The following is an 18,282-nucleotide window of genomic DNA, read 5'->3' on the forward strand; positions in this document are numbered from 1 at the left end:
GTAAGTATATATTCACAATAAAATGCTTGGAAATAAGTAGTGTTGAATTTGATGAAGATATTGCTTGGAAAAGAAAATGGGATAGAAAAATACATTACTTACTTGCTTACAAGTTTGATAATAGATACGTATGTTAATAAATAATTTTATTATATGTATAATGATATTTCTAATTTTCATATGTATAGTAATAGATATTACATATAATATTTTTTACTATATATAGTAATAAATGAATTTTAGCCGAGGCAAATTCCAGCTCAAACCTCTACCTCGAATCAAATTTGAGCTTAATGGAATTTTGATGAGCCAAGCATGAATTGCCAGATATTCAGCTTAAATCGACTCGAATCCATTCCTACTATGTAGCATAGATTAGGTCAGGTTGAGGTCAACCTAACCCAAATCAAGTTATGGAACTGTCAACCATAACTCTAATGCAACCTAAAAATCTTGGAGTTAGGGTCAAATTCAAACTTTTCAACACACACATACAAAGAAATATATGGTATATTATAGTTATAAATTTAGAAAAATTTCCATATTTTCTATAATTTTGATTATAAAAATAAATTAACATTTTATATTTCTTTTTATTCAAATAAGTTATTACTGAAGGAATGATATGATCCATCTAATGGACGTCAAAAGGTTGCGGAATGAGTGGCCGAATTTCAAAAATTTCCTACCTTCCTCCGATTGGGAATCGTATTCCCTAAATTTAGAATATCATATTCAAGGATCTTATTTGAACCATAATCGAACCAGATCTGAACCACAAGGTAAAAGGGAGGATTATACCTGATCCGGAGAAGCAGTATCTCCCAAAGTTGGTGTTCACGCCCAAGGAAGAAACCAAGATCTGCTCTTGCTGAATATGACAGTTGTGGATGGAACGGAACTCGCAGGGTGCGTCCTACACACTGGATCCTTCGCAAGAATCCTCTAGAAACTCTGAACACCGAATCTTCTTCAGTCTTTCTTGCAAGACTGATGTCAAGAACTGATTTCTTGACTTCCTATTGTTGCAAAGATCGAATCTTGCAATAGTGAATGGCGGTGGCAAGAGGAGAACTCCAGGGATGAAGATGACTGAACTGCTTTTCTTCTCTCTGGAGTATGAATGAGATCTAATCTCAATTCGCAGGGAGTTTTCTTTCACCAAAACCCTAGTTCGAATTCTGATGTATTTTCTCTTGTTTTTCTCCTCATTTCTTCTTGATTAAGAAACCTCCTAATTAGGAGTTATCCCAATCCAAATCTGTATTTGGATAGTCCCTCCTACGGGCCTCAGAAGCCCTATCACCCGGATGTTCCGGGGCAGGATTTTTCACCACCTTGTCTATCTTTTCGGAAGTTAGGACCAGCATAAGATTTCTGTACCAATCGGCATAGTTTGGGCCCTTAAGCTTGTTATCGTCTAGCAGCTTTGCAAATTGACTGTTTGCCATTTCCTGATAAAACAACAAAGACATTAGTCCACAACCTTAGTTTGATTCAAGTTACTTACATAGATATGGATTTTAATCTATGTTTCATCCCCATTTGTTCATCTCTGAGATTTCCCTCCTTTCTTAGTGACGGAGACGACGTAATGTCTCTAGAAATGTAGGAAATCACATGGGGTGCGTGAAGCCAACTGTTTCAGCTGCATAACCCCACCACCTTTCTGTGACGGATCATATCCATTCATCAAATGAGTTTCTTTTTTGGCCTCTGTCAGACAAGGTTCAGAGCCGTTTTCAGGTAAACCTTTCTGTCCAGTGAGTGCTTACCCATCATATTCATGTTACGCCAAGGTACCGTGAGAGAGTTCCCATTTTCTGGTGAAGCCCCTCCCACCTCGGTCTATGACGCCCCTATCATCTTATGAAACACTCTGACAGATCCAACAGCAAATGGATAGCCCAATTTTATGGTGCGTTTCCTCATCACTGAAGGACCCATCATTGTGCTAATGATAGAAGGCCTTTAAAGAGTCCATCACATGGATCTCCCTATCGCATGCATTCATATTTGTTGGAGGGAATGAAATTACGCCCTAGTTCTAATTTAGGTCAAACCAGAGTGGCTCCCACTGACTTTCATAAAGTCAGATTTCTGGTGGGCCTTAATCGGCTAGGGGTTCCATACGCATCCCTTTTCAGGGTTGTGGGGCCCACCAAACAAAGAGGGGTCATCTAATGACCTTAAGGAACACCATGGCAATGATGTGCATTCAGCCATGGTGTGCGCAAGAGCCACTAACGAGTCTTCATGGGCCTAGTGCTTATGGCTCATGGTCGCAGCACATCAAACATCCAAACATCGCATGTAAAGGAGGAATTGATCCAATCAATTAACTGTTGTAAAGTCCATCGAATAGCCCATTTAAAAACTAAATCATTAACAATTAATGTTTACTAGGTGTATGGGCTGAATCGCAGTTAGCAGTCCGGCCCATACAGCTTATCTCACAATAATGGGCTTTTGTAGTTTTAACCCTTTTAAAACTAGGCTTTACAGGTGGGCCGAATTAATCCCTGTTATTGAACATCAGATTTGGAACAGCAAGTGTGAAAAATATGGACTAAAAAATCAGTTCCCTTTGAAACCCAGATTCGGTCCAAACAGTTTTGGTCCAATCTAGTCCGAAAAAGGTCAAAAACTGATTTTCAATTCAAGAATTAATTCATGAAAGATCTGAAATTAATAATCTTGAATTTTAAACAAACACAAATCAATTATGGACTGTTCGCACCACCTGCAAAACTGAGGTTAATCTCCAATGTTGTAGTTTCACAAACTGCAAATCGCAGGAAGCGATTTCTCCATCTGCAAATCTCCAGCGCCGCCATCTTCTTCCTTCTTCTTTAATCAAGAAAATAAATAACAGAAATCCTATTTCTATTAATTAATTACATTCTTGATCAAATCCTATACATTCAGTCTAGAAAATAAAAAAAAATTATTTACAGACTGAATTAAATGAAATAAATAAATAGAAAGGAAAAAGGGTGCGCAGACCATCTGTGCCAAATTTGCACTGTGATCTCCAGGTTCGAACAGTCCATTAAATAAAAAAAAATAAAGAACAATTCTAAATAAATTTTGGATTTAACAAAATTAATTTCAGATCAATCGCCCTTAACAAGAAACCATTTCTTGAAAAAAAAAGGAAAGTAATCTGCGCAAATCTTGTAAAAACAATTTCTATCCATCTACACAGGGTCAGATCTGATTTTCTTTTGGTTCAAGATTCGAACCTATGGCTCTGATACCACTGAAGGAATGGTAGGATCCATCTAATGGACGCCAAAAGGTTGCGGAATGGGTGGCCGAATTTCAAAAATTTCCTACCTTCCTTCGATTGGGAATCGTATTCCCTAAATTTAGAATACCATATTCAAGGATCTTATTTGAACCATAATCGAACCAGATCTGAACCACAAGGTAAAAGGGAGGATTATACCTGATCCGGAGAAGCAGTATCTCCCAAAGTTGGTGTTCACGTCCAAAGAAGAAACCAAGATCCGCTCCTGCTGAAGATGACACAGCTGTGGATGGAACGGAACCAGCAGGGTGCGTCCTACACACTGGATCCTTTGCAAGAATCCTCTGGAAACTCTGAACACCGAATCTTCTTCAGTCTTTCTTGCAAGACTGATGTCAAGAACTGATTTCTTGACTTCCTATTGTTGCAAAGATCGAATCTTGCAATAGTGAATGGCGGCGGCAGGAGGAGAACTCCAGGGACGAAGATGGCTGAACTGCTTTTCTTCTCTCTGGAGTATGAATGAGATCTAATCTCAATTCGCAGGGAGTTTTCTTTCACCAAAACCCTAGTTCAAATTCTGATATATTTTCTCTTGTTTTTCTCCTCTTTTCTTCTTGATTAAGAAACCTCCTAATTAGGAGTTATCCTAATCCAAATCTGTATTTGGATAGGCACCCCACACACACCCGGTTAAACCGGCCTCTACTTCACCAATATTCCACGGAAGATTTTAATAATTTTGGGCTTGTAGAAGTAATAAAATATCACACTAATAAAACTATATTATACTAAATTAAACAAGAGAGAAAAACTAACTATGGCCTAATAAATAATAGTCAATAAATGCTAAAAGATGCAAGAGCAATTTAATAATTGATTAGGAAATTCAAACAACAAATTTGAAGTACGAATTCTAAGGTAGAAAGCCATAAATAATAATTTAAAACTAAAAAGAAATGAACAATATGCAAGGACTTCTAATTTGACCTACTACTAATACATGGGATGAAGAGATATTTGCTATTGATTAGATTGTTGCTAGGAAAAAAAAAAGAAAGGACTAACTGAAAAAGGCACTTCTAGCATGCTTAAGGATCTAGAAGTAAAAAGATAAAAAGAAAAAGGTGGACTTTGAAGGCATGGCAATTTCCTATCTTAACGAAAGCTGGTTTATTGATAAAACCAAATGCTTTTGTTAATTCATAAAACTAATTTATTAAATGTAGAACATGATGCAAGAATAATTAAGGGAAAGCCAATGAGATGATCGTATTGACCCAAACAAGCCAAAATACAGAATCATAATTTAACCATATAATACTAACTAAAAGGAAATGCAATCTGAAATGGACCAACCTAACTATCAGTGGAAAACAAAACAGTCTACAATGCAATGAAAAAAACTGAATTGAAAAAATGAAAATTTAAGAGCAAGTATGGTACTAGATGTTCGGACAATAACCTTTGCCTCAAAGAAAACTCCAACCGATTGAAATTGCATTGTCCTCTCCACTGTTGCGTGCTTAGAAGCTTCCCCTTCAACGACAGTTATAAATGGACAGAACACGAACCTCCTCTACACTTTGAAGTCTTTCTTGCCAATAGAATAGATCTCCAATTAATTGCTAAAAACAAAAGACGTGAGTTGTATGGCCACAATGGTGAAGGATGTTGTTGCACGATGGAGACTTATTGCTGCACTTTTAAGATCATTTCATACTTTAGACCATGGATATGGAGGGACACAAGGATGTGGAGAATATCAATAGGGGGTTTATTGGATGTAAAGGGGGTATTCTCTATACTATTGAGTATAGGATTTTTAGGCTTTTTTGTATGTTTAGGATGTAAGAAATGAGTGGTATTTATAGGTTTTTTGAGAAGGAAATGGAGGGCTGAAATGGGAGACAAGGGAGATCAATGGCTAATGTTTAAATGGTTTTTGGAGGGAGATTGATTGAGAGAATGGGTTGTCAAGACAGCTTTGTAAGAGATTCTCTCAATCAATCAAGATAAAGAGTGAAAGATTTCACTAATTTACTTAAATTAGACGTTCCAAGTTTAGGTGATTGGCTTGATTGATTGGAAGCTATAGCTGGTCAAATCTTAGATTTTTAAGATGTTTCTAGAGGTTGAGGAGAAGTTTTGGTCGTGCAATGCCCTATGTTCAAAGTTATTGTGAAGAGGATTCTAAATAGAGGCTCCTGATTGAGTCTAGCATCGATTCTCAAGATGGAGGGGCTAACGGTGTCAAAATTGGACGATTTTGGTACCGTTGGACTCATAATTTCGAGCTCTATCCATCTACAAGGTTGGATTTTAGATTTTCTGGGGATTAAGATTTAAAATCAGAGATGATCCTGATCGGACAACCAGAATCAGTTCTGGCTTCGGGTCTTGAGATGAAGGGCTAAGCGGTGTGGGATTTGGGTGATCTTGGTGTTGTTGGATTTGGATTTTTGGGCTCTACATACCTATGGTCTTAGATTTTGGATTTAGTGTTAAGTGCGGATTATGATCAAAATGATTCCAATCGAACGATCGAAATCAGTTTCGACTTCGGGTCTTACGATGATGGGGTAAACGGTGTGGGACTTGGGTGATTTTGGTGTTATTTGAGTTGGATTTTTGGGATCTACGTACCTATGGTCTTGGATTTTGGATTTGATTTGAAATGAAAATTAGGATCAAAATGACCCCGATCGGACGATTGGAATTGGTTCTGGCTTTAGGTCTTAGGATGATGGGGTAAACGGTGTTGGACTTGGGCGATCTTGGTGTCGTTGGAATCGGATTTTTGGGCTCTATGTTCCTATGGTCTCGGATTTTGGATGTGATGTGAAATGGTGATTAGGATTAAAATGACTCCAATCGGACGATCGGAATCGGTTCCGACTTCAGGTCTCAAGATGAAGGGATAAACGGTGTTGGATTTGGTTGATCTTAGTGTAATTGGGTTAGGTTTCTAGGCTCTACGTACCTATGGTCTTGGATCCTTGAGGCCCCAACTTTTGTAAAATTCCAAAAATACCCCCAAGTCAATTGCAAGATTAGCCGAATCATGCTTGAAGCTCAAAATACTGTAGAAAAGCTAACAGGTGCAAAAATGGGGTGTCACAGGTTTATAAAAACTTGACCTAAGAGTATCCCTACATAGAACTTAAATGGAATTTTACTATAACTTTTTTAAATATATAAATATTTAACCTATTGCCCATTATTTGGATGTATCAATTCAATAATTCAAATGTCCAATTTATTATATTATTACAAACAAAATAACCTTTAAACAATGATTATGAGAAAATGCCCCTATAAAAATGTCTCAAAATGAATATGTTGTAATTTTAATTAGTTAAAATCTTTTAATTGTTCAATATTAAAGATTAAGATTTTGTAACAAATGCCTAATCGCCCATTACTTTAAATAAAGTTTTTGTGATTGTCATTTACCATTTAGTGATGGATGACAATTGTTAGTTACTATATATCAAGATTTTGTGCTTTTACAATGAACATTCAATTGTCTACCACTATAATCCGCCATTTTGTGACTATGATTTAATTATCCGTCACTATAACTTAATATATAGTTGTAGTGCTTAAATTTCCCATCATTTAAGTTTATCAGTTGTGAAGAATGACAATTGTCCATCGCTATATATTAAGATTTTGTGTTTTTGTGACGAACATTCCATTGTCTATCACTATAAATCACAATTTGATGACAAAGTTTTAACCATCTGTTGCTATAACCTCTTTATAATGATGGAAAATCTCTTCATCACTAAATAGTATATTTATAGTGGTGGAATTTTAAATTCATCACTATGGAGTTATTTATAGTGATGGATATCACTATACATTCGTCACTAAAATCCATTTTTGTTGTAGTTAGGGTTTTATCAAAAAATAATTCATCAATACAAATAGGAATCATGTATTATTTATAATTTCAGCAAATTATAAATATGAAATATAATAAAATATAGTTAATGTCATTGATATGGATAAACAATGAAATCTGCAAATTTAAATCTCGTTCAAAGAGTGGAGGGTAAAGGTTTTGTTGTATGTTCCATTATTTGTTGCTTCCAATTTGATGAACTTCTTTCAGTTCTGCAATAGCTCTGAGCCCCTCCAAGATATGAACAATCTACTAGGTTCAAATCATGATTAAATTTTTAAGAGAATCCATGTGAATAAGATGAATATAAAATATAAATATAAAATCAATACACACAGAATTTTAACTAATGTTTTTAAAACTAGAAAGGAATAAGTTCTCACGTGGTGGATTGATGGTTCGACCATGGATCAAATGAATGAATATTCATGATTTTACATAATATCAATGAAAAATAAAAAAATTAAGCATATATGTTTCTAATATTATATATTCCTCATAATAAATAAAATCAATTGTAAAAAACGAGTCATCGTTATTAGTGGTGAAAATTTCTAGAAATACAAAAAAGGATAGCAGTAAAGACTAAATATCTAACCAACGACTATAGTTGTGTCATTTCATTGATTGAGTCAATAAGTTCATGCAGGTGAATGATTTGAGAGTGAAATACACCTGTAAATGAGTTGGGATCTCCTACCAACAAAACATGTTATAACAATCTACACATTGCACGTTTCACCATAAGATTAGGACCCACCATAAAAAAGGGACGCGGCATGCATGAGATGTGCAGTATTAGATTATGTTGGTAGGGTGTTGGAGCATATTTTGTTGATAGGAAATCCATACTCCCCATAAATATGACTAGATGACAGGTTAGCCGATCCGATTGGCCAGTTCGACGATGGGTCCAAACATTGTATCCAACACACTTACCATGCTCATGCAGGGCCGATGCAATTCAGAAACACGTACACAAGCATTTGTACAAGAAACCATGTGTTCCATCTCAGTGGCATTGTAGTCCTTTTGTAACCGTGGGTTAACAATGGCATCATAGTTGCCATTCTCTATAGCTTTTGGGAACAAAGGCCTCACGTACGATTTCAAAATAGTGAGATCCTATAAATTCGGTCTTGTGCAAATTGTACAAAATAGTTAGCTTAAGAGAAAGATAATAATTCTAAAAGAACGGGTCGAATTTCATTAAGTATTGATTTGATTGTGCAAAGGTATTATATACAAAACAAAGGTGAATAAATCTGGAAAATAATTACAAAAATAGCAACATGCAAACAAGGTTATAAGCCTAGCTAAGAAACTTCCTAATGAGAAAGTTTCCTTTTCATTCTAGCTAGTCTCTCCATAGTAACTACTCCATCTTTGGTAGGAGATGCTCTAACTGGTCTCTCTATAGTAACTGCTCCATCTTTGGTAGAGCTCTTTTTAGAGTAACAACTCTCTTTTTGGTAGGAGAATTAGGGTTGGCCGATCCCTCAATGTTCTCAACACACCCCCTCAAGCAAAAATGGGCTAGAAGAACATGAAGCTTGGACCAAAGCAATTCAAACTGTGAAGAAGAGAGAGACTTAGTGAAAATGTTAACAACTTGATCTCGAGTGGGAAGAAGCTGAACCACCAGGAAATTCTTGAGAATAAGGTCACATAAGAAATTAAAATCGACTTCTATATGCTTAGTATGAGCATGAAATATGGGATGATCTGCAAGATATGTAGCTCCAACATTATTACAGTAGATCATATGTAGCGACTTGAGAGTAACACCCATATAAGAGAGAAGAGACTGAAGCCACATTAGTTTTGTAGTTGCATTAGCAAGAGCTCGAAATTCAGCCTCCGCACTAGACCGAGCAAAGTAGATTGCTTTTTAGCACTCCACGAGACTAAGTTAGAACCAAGGAAAATACCATAACCTCCAATAGAGTGTCGGTCATCAGGATAACCTGCCCAGTCAGCATTAGAGTAGGTAGCTAAAGACCCCAATGGCTGAGTCGAGAAATGCAGTCCGTAATCAATAATGCCTTTGAGATACTTCAAGAGTCTTTTAACAGTCACCTAGTGTTCCTTAGTAGGAGCACATAAAAACTAACATGTTTTATTTACAGCAAAAACTTCATTTGGTTGTGTGGGAATAACGTAGTGAAGTGCTCCCACAATACAATATTGACTAGGGTCAAATAGACCCTCCCCATGGAACTTAGAGAGGTGAGATGAGGTAGTCATGGGACTAGAAACTGGTTTAGTTATAACAAGATTAGTCTTCAACAAGAGGTCCAAAATATTGAGAAAGAAACAGCCCTATGGCATCCCAATGGGCTTCAATACCAAGAAAATAATGCAAAAACCCTAAATCTTTGAGAGAACATGATTTAGACAAGTCACCAATGAGATGGAAAACATGAGAGGAGGAGGACCTAGTAACAATAATATCATCAATATAAACCAAGATATATATGGTAATTTGATCCCGAGTGTAAATGAACAATGGGAGATCACACTATGAACCACAAAAACTAAGATCATAAAGCCAATTGCTCAAAAGAGAGAACCAAGCCCAAGGGGCCTGTTTGAGACCATAGAGGGCCTTGTGAAGCTTGTAGACATGATGTAGATAATCACTATTCTCAAAACCTTTGGGTTGGCACATATATATTGTTTTTGTAATGAATCCATTGAGAAACACATTATGAACATCTAATTTCCGATTGTCCCATCCTCGAGATATTTTCAAAGAAAGAAAAATGCGCACAGTAGTGGGTTAGACCACAAGATTGAAGGTGTCTATGAAGTCAACGCCAGGAACCTGAGTGAAGCCTTGAGCAAAAAGATGAGCATTGTAACGATCAATCGAGCCATCGGGGTGATGTTTGATTTTGAAAACCCACTTGGAACTAACACTCAAATACCATTCTGAACTAAGGCATGAAACTCGACGGGCATGGATGAATACCAATGAGTTAGTATAGGAAGATTGTTCAACTTCATGAGTAGCGACATCATGAAGCAATGCAGACAGAAGAGGATGGCGAGTGGCAAGTAGAGCACGAGTCGAATGAGCTTCCATCAACCTTGTTTCCATGGAAAAAGTGTGCATAGGAAGTTGCACCACTGGACTCGTGTCCAAGATCTCTTGAAGAGATTGACTTACCGAACTGGTAAGAGGTCATCACTTATAGAAACTGTGTGTTTTGGGTCAGGAGAAGAAATAGCAGATTCCTCATTAGTAATCTCAATTGAAGGTGGAGTAGAGGAAGATACCTTAGGGGTAGCAAGAATCAGACAAGGAGCAAAGTCAGTGACGCTTAGAGGAGGAATAATGACTTCAGAAGTGTTAGAAGAGCCTGTAGATGGCGATGATTGTAACAGGCCAGGGAAGGAGTGCTCATCAAAGACATGTCGAGCAATAATTTCTCGTCCCACAATAGGATTGTAACAACAACACCCTTTGTGATAGTTACTGTAGTCGGTGAATATACAAGGTGCAAAGCGAAAATCCATCTTGTGTTTGTTGTAGGGCCGAAGAAGAGGATAACACTTACAACCAAACAATTTTAACAAAGAATAATCCTAAGGTTTCTCAAATAATTTTTCATAAGGAGAAAGATTACCAAGGCTCGGATTAGGCAATCGATTGATAAGAAAAACAATGGTTTTAGTAGCATCTGCCCAAAATGATTGAGGGAGAGAGGAGGATGGTAGTAGAGATAATATGGACTCAATGACAATGCAATGTTTGCATTAAACACCACCATTCTATTCATGTGTGTGAGGGCAGCTGGGACAACGAGTGATGCCTACATCATCAAGATAACAAGAAAGACTGCAAAATTCTCAATCCCAATCACTCTGAAACATCGTGATTTCTAGATCTGTTCATGGGCCATGTAGCCCGATGGTTCGGCCTGGCCCGACCCGCACCCTGGTCGGGCTTGGTCATGTAATTAGGCCCGCGGGCCTGACCTCGGGCCTAACACAATAGGCCCGACTATGTTTCGGGTCGGGCTTGGGATTTACCAAAAAAGCCCGACCCGACCCGATTCAACATTATATATTTTATAAAATACATAATGTGTATTTTATATATTATATAAAACATATAAATAATATAGTATTTATTGAAATATATATATTTATAATTTAATATATACATTTTTTATTTTTTTCTTTATAATTTCTCTCTCTCTATTCAACCACTTCAGGAGTAGTAACAGCATGGGCTAAATTTTGGGCTCGGCCCCAGGCCTGAGCATCGGGCTTTTTATGAGGGTCGGGCTCAGGCCCAAGTTATAGGCCCGATGGTCAGGCCGGGCTCGGGCTCGGGCCTTAGAAAAATTTGTTAATATAGAGTGAAAGCCCGGCCCGAGCCCGGCCCATGAACAGGTCTAGTGATTTTGGTAGAAAATTAGGTCTCCACATGACTCTTAAATTTAAAAAAAAAAAAGTGTTAAACACATCCGATTTCTTCTCAAGAGGATAAATCCATGAAAATTTTGAGTATGCATCCATGAATAAAACATAAAAATTATATCTTTTATTAGACAAAGTTAGGGCAGGTCCCCATAGAAAACTAACTCAAGTAGAGAAGAAAATTTTGTATCAGATGAAGGTAAACTTAAATGATGGGCTTTACTCATTTGACACGCCTCACACAAAAAGGTAACTAAGAGATCCTGAATATGGCAAACCAAATTTAGAAATAATATTTTTAACAACTTTTAGAGATACATGACCAATCCATTGATGCCATTCTTCTAAGTAAGCTTTCTCGCCTACAAGAGCTTCTGAGTTGTTTGTCTTGTGTTGAACTGTTTCGAGAAATTGATAGAGTCCATCTCTATTGGACCCTCGGGGTAAAATTCTCCTCATATGGCCCTTCAAGACTAAGGATCAAAGTATTGGTATCGGGTATCGTATCGGACAAGTTGGATATGGATACGAATATGGGTTTTCTTAAAAAGCACATGGATACAGATAAAAAAATATGGAAATGTTTGGATACACTAGGGAAATGAACAACTAATATAGTGAGAAGCATATATATTATGCAATTTTAATGATAGTGCATCAACCAAGAATCTAAGACATATTATATAGATTCTTTTAGAAATTAATACATGCACAAATACATCATTATTTTACTTTCTATTAAAGTCCAAGGCACAAAACATATCTAACTATTCTATTTGAATCTAAATCAATATTTCTATTTTACTATTTTTAACTTTTAACATTAACAAAAAATCAACAAAAAAAATTAATTCTTAAATAAATATATTATTACAAAAAACAAATATGTTATTTTCATTTTTAAAAAATAAATATGTTATTATAAAATGTAAAGTAAAGTATTAATTAATAGTTTATAAAAAATATATAATCTTAACTTAAAATATATCAAACCTATTAAAATTTTGAAGATATATATCATATGAAAATTCATAAATTTTAATTACTAAAATAATTATTCCATTATTAATATTTTTATTTTATAAAATTTCTAAAATACAAAACTATTTTATTTTTATATAAATGTAGATTAGTGGACTTGACCAATTCAATTTATGTTATATTCTCAAATATTTTGTAAATAATATTTTTATTTTTTTAAAATAGTATAACATTATTATTTATGCAAATTAAAATATTAATTAATAATTTATTAAAATTTAAATATGCATATTATGTGCAAATTTATAAATTTTAAGTATTAAAATAATTATTCTATTAATAATAATTTTATTTGTATAAATTTCCTATAATTAAAAATTGATTTTTGGTATATGTGTAGATTTGATAAATTATTTATTCAATTGTTCATAAAATACTAATTTTAAAAATTATTCTTTTTAATTTGTAGTTGAAGTTGTTGAATGGTGAACTACTCAAATCACTCTTATCTGCTCTCAGTTCTCTCCTTCTGCTCTTGTCGCCCAAACCTTAATTCGTTCTCCACTTGTTGATTTATCTTGATCAGTTTTGGTCTCTGACTTTTGCAAGAAAAATCAAATTCAATTCGTTTTCACATCCCTTGCTCGACCCAAGCTATAGGATTATAGTTCTTGCTGAAGGACTGTGTTGCTGAACCGACTTCAATTCAAGTTATGCCATCTTCAGTGGAAGATGGTTTTGGTACCCTCTTTGGGCGTGAACTACCACTTTGGGAACTACACGTGTGGATTCCGTATCAGGTATTTTTCTCCCTTTCTTTTGGTTTGGGATCTGGTCTGATTTCGGTGTAGGAATGATCCTTGAAAAATACGATTTTTCTAAAACGGGAAATACGATTCCCGGAAGGGTAAAAAGAAAATTTTGAAATTTCACCCTACCATCCTGCATGGTTCGGCCATCCATATGATGATTTTTCCTTCCTTTAATTAATTAATAAAAAAGTTAAAAAAATATTTCAAATTAAATTGATGAAAATAACCAAAAGCTCATATTAAATGATTTCTTTGCATTTTATTATTTAATTTGAACAATTCATGAAATAAATATACATTAAGTTAATAAAAAAAAGAGAGAAAAACATGATATACCATGGAAAGGAGCAATGGTTTCTTTAAACATTTATATAACAAGATTGGTACCTCATGTACTGGTAAGAAAATTTGGGTTTTGACATTAATTTGTATCCAAGCTAGGGTTCATATTTAGGTTGGTCCTTAACCCAATTCAACAAATTTACATCCCCTATTTTATTAAAGAGAAGCAAAAGGTTTTAATTATAGAAATTTAGGCTTAGTTTAGGAAGAGTATAAATACAAGCATGCACATATTTGTATTTGTACTCTACCCAAACTAATTAAGTCAGAGGAGATGTTGCAAACATTGACTATTAAGGGGTGGTGTGTGTGTGTGTATGTGTGTGTGCCCATGTGTGTGTGTGTGAGAGAGAGAGAGAGAAAGAGGGATTTAAGAATGGTTTTATTAAAAAGTACATATGGATTTTATGAGAAACTATTAAGACCCATGAGAGCAAGGTTCAAAGTATCGGAAAAGCCAAGTGTATCGGAAAGATGATTTTAAGAGACGTATTGGGATATGCCTTAGATATGCTCGGAAACACTATAAATACTTTAATAAATCATAAAAATACATCAACAACACTAAATATAAGACCTTAATGAGGTGTATATACATTAAATTAATATATTTTAATGGTTTTATGAAGAAATATATTATAATTAGTTATAATTTCATTAAAAATCCTATGCTTAACTATAATTTAGAAATTATAATTCTTAAGTTTTAATGTTTTATGGGATGAGAAAAACCCAACTCTCCTATCCAACCATAATACATGCATGGGCACAACTTCTATGTGAAATATAATTAATAATTATTTAAATATTAAATAATTATTATTTATTGTTCATTTCCATAAATTATAAAAAATAAATAAACATTATATAATATATTAAAATAAATAGTTATTAAAGAAGAAATTTAAATTGTTTTGTGCATATGATAGATCATCTATAGAATTATAATATATTCAATCATTGTAATCAAATAATAAAATATAATTATTTATTTATTTATTTTTTAATTCTAAAAATATAAAAAATAAAAAAATAATTATTAAAGAAGAAATTTCAATTGGTCTGTGGATATGATAGATCATCCATAGAATTATAATATATTCAATTTTTGTGATCAAATGATAAAATATAATTAATTTTTTTCTATATTTTTATTCTAAAAATATAAAAAATCAAAGAAAGATTAAAGAAGAAATTTCTATTGCTCTATGGACATGATAGATAAATCCATAGATCTAAAACATATTTAGTATTTATAGGTAGACAAAAAATTACATTTTCAAATTTTTTGTTAATTTATATTTTCCCCAAATATGTTCATGAAATTTCCATAAATCTACTGATAACACAAAAAAGAATGTGATTTTGAATGTAAGAAATGTAGATCAAAATAAATTTAAACATTCAAGAAAAAAAAGAAATCACAAGATATTATAAAAGATTGAAAATTTGTACCTATTTTTGCCATATTTTTTCAAAATTTCAAAAATCTTAAAAAATTAACGATTCACACTTGTTTCTTGCAAAGTTTTGCAAATATAGTACTCTAGGAATGAAGTTTGGAGGTGAAAAGAAGTTATTTTCCCCCTTTATTTTTTTTTTAGTTTTTGGCCATATATTTTTCATCGATACGCTACCGATATGCCCCGATATGGGTCTGATATGCATGAAAAAAGACAAAACGTCCAATTTCCATGTTACATATATCAATTTTTCAAAGATACAATACGATACGCCCTGTATCGTGTGTATCGTATCAAAATTTTAAACCTTGCACGAGAGTTTTAATTTTTCCTATTATATTTTTAATGATTTAATTTAGGGTAAATTACAAAGATCCCCCTGTACTATGGGGTCTGTGACAAAGACCCCCCTATACTTTGTTTTGCAACAAAGACCCCCCCTATACTATGACCGTGAGACAAAGACCCCCTTCCATTAGCCTTCCGTTCAAAAATGCTGTTACAATATTTTTTAATCCCCACACTACCCTTGTAATAACTAAACAAGAAAAACACTGTTCACCATCCCCAACCTTCCGATACTACCCTTCCGTTCCTTCGCTTTTCTCTCTCTCCCTCTCTCTCCTATCTCTCTCCCCCAATCTCTCTTCTTGCCCTTCCCCTTAACAACATCGGGATTGAACCCATTTAATTCAATCCCAATCTCTCTCTCCATTATTGCTTTCTTCAGATATCGATCTCACTCTCTCTCTCTCCATTTGCTTGCTTCCCTAGTTCAAAACTTTCAACCCGTCCTCAAATGCATCTGGATAGGCAACTTCCGCCCCCATGAAATTGTAGCATGATAGGTTTTGGACATTCCAGGAGCGCCATAACTGTTACGATGAAAGTTCTGGAGGTAGGGATTTGCACTGAGAGCGGCAAATGTCGAATTGAGATCTAACAATCTACTAGAAGTCCTAGCCCTAGCCCTAGAATTGGAATGAGATTTAGAATCAGCCACAATTGATCAATCTAGATCCTCCAATTTCTTCAACAAATGCTGACACAGTTCTGAATGATCTTAGGTTGGTAAGTTCAACTCTTGCTTCTTCTTACTACTTCAATTAGACATTACAAGAATTTCTAGGTGATGTTCTCTATGCTTATGCCGCATTCCATAGCATGAAGACAAGGTTGTGCCTCTGCACAACAGGAGAGTCGAAGAAGCAGAAACTAGAAAAGTAGCAGAAGATCGAGGCTAAATGTGGCAAAATCAAAATAGCTCTCAGGAAGCTAAACAATTGTCGATCCAAATGTGAGGTAGATAAGGAAGCAAGGATGTGGGATGGGATTATTGAGATGCTAAAGATGTATGAACTGCCTGATGACTTTGAGGTTAAGCCAGATTGGGTTGAGATGGGGATGATGTTCCGACGCCTTGTGGAGCCTCTGGACATAGCCAATTTCTATCGGGGAGTACATGAAACGGGCTAGGCCAAAGCATTATAGGTACACATAGAGATAGCTTGAGCATGCTGATAGGAAGGTAGTAGGAGACTATTCTAAGTCCTGTATCTGGGCCAAGGTAGAGGAGCTCTGCCTTGCTGCTATTGGAGGAGAAGCTCCTCAAGAAGTGAAACCCATGGTGGTGGAATTGGAGAAATTAGTTTTAGTTGCAGAAAAAATAAGCAGCTAAGTAAGGATATGTTCTTTGATGAATCTATCCTTGTCATGTGATGGAGAAAACAAGATCCTGAGATCAGGTTGGTGGCTACCATTATTGCAGGACCCGTCGATGGCAAAGGAAGGATTAGCAGTAGTGACAAGGTCTTCCGGTCGGGACATGACGCCGACTCCATCTCCGCAAGTGTTGCAGGGGAGGCGGCTTCAGCTCCGCAAGTGCTGCAGGAGGAGAGTCTCTGACTCTATCAACTACAAGTCCTTCCATCCTTTTTTTTCTCCCTTTGTTGGTTGCCATGGAAGCAGAAGAAGTCAATGATGACGATGAGGAAAAGATGGAAGATGGAGAAGACGGAGATATGGGCAGACATCCGTTGTTGGGCTATCAAGCATTGTAGTTTCCCATGATCACGACATTGTTGGCGATGGCTATAGAGACGGGATTGAAGACGGATAAGAGAAGAAAGGGAAGATGAGAAATGGGTTTCCTCCGTCCTTTCATTTCAGAGAGTTGGGAGAGAGAAAGAATAAGAGAGGACAGTGAGGGAGGGGAAAAGAAGAGAAGAAAGGGAAAACAATAGATTAAATAGGTTTTAAGAGAAAAAAGGCAAAAAACAGAAAATAGAAAAAGTTTAGTGGAGTATTTCGGTAATTTAACGCATTCCATCATCTGACTTAATGGTCAAGGGGGGTCTTTGTCTCATGGTCATAGTACAGGGGGGTCTTTGTCACAAACCCCATAGTACATGGGGTCTTTGTAATTTACCTTTTAATTTAAAAAGAAATATGCACATGTCTAAGAAAGAAGAGGAGGAGGAGATATGTGTGAGCTCTGTGGTGAGAGGACCCCTCCTGAAATTTAATAACTGCAATCACCTCTCCTGAACTTTCTGATATGGTTGCAAATAGAACCAACCATTTAACAATAGCCACAAAAATACCCAAAGTACCCATGCAGTTACTATTACAGATGGTTTCTATGGAAAAAAAATGCTAACATTATGAAAAACAAAAAAAAAAGAATTTAAAGTTGCAGCTTTACCTTGGGATGAAGTTTGTGTTAGGATTAGGGTTGAAAGCATGGTTTTCGAAACCGGATTGGGCCAAACGGTCATACCGGAAAAATCGGGAACCGGTCAGGTGACCGGTTCTGTTTTTCCAAAACTAGATTTTTTTTTCCAAAAACCGTTGATTTTGGTAAGCAAATTTCTGACCTAGGAGGTTAACCGTTCGAACAGTTTTGACCCTTTTTATTTTCTAATTTTTTTTTAAATTATTTTATTTCTTTGTCAGAGTGGGCTAACCATTCGGCCCGAAACCGGACCCTAACCGGTTCGTTCTTTGGGTCTATGTTAAAAACCTTGGTTGAAATGTCTGAACCCGACTTAACTTTGCGTTGGATTAGGGTTGAGGCATTGACCAATTTGA

The sequence above is a fragment of the Nelumbo nucifera genome, chromosome 4 (assembly GCF_055504915.1).
Source record: "Nelumbo nucifera cultivar China Antique chromosome 4, China Antique-T2T, whole genome shotgun sequence".
Lineage (NCBI taxonomy): Eukaryota > Viridiplantae > Streptophyta > Magnoliopsida > Proteales > Nelumbonaceae > Nelumbo > Nelumbo nucifera.